Genomic DNA, 335 nt, shown 5'->3' on the forward strand with positions numbered 1-335 from the left:
TGCATGTTTCAAGCTTGGTTCTGTGCTGACGAGGAAGTCGGTGCTCACTGATTCGAGTCTTCTCCACAAACAAGTGACCACACCTGTCTCATCTGCCTCGCTGCTGTTTCCACCAAACACACACACACCAGAGAAAAACACTGCCATGGACACGCACGCTGGTCTTGCTTAAAAAATAACTAGAATCGGCCAGGCGCGGTGGCTCAAGCCTGTAATCCCAGCACTTTGGGAGGCCGAGATGGGTGGATCACAAGGTCAGGAGTTCTAGACCATCCTGGCGAACACGGTGAAACCCCGTCTCTACTAAAAAAAATACAAAAAAGCTAGCCGGGCGA

This window comes from Colobus angolensis, unplaced genomic scaffold (genome assembly GCF_000951035.1).
Source record: "Colobus angolensis palliatus isolate OR3802 unplaced genomic scaffold, Cang.pa_1.0 Scaffold730, whole genome shotgun sequence".
NCBI lineage: Eukaryota > Metazoa > Chordata > Mammalia > Primates > Cercopithecidae > Colobus > Colobus angolensis.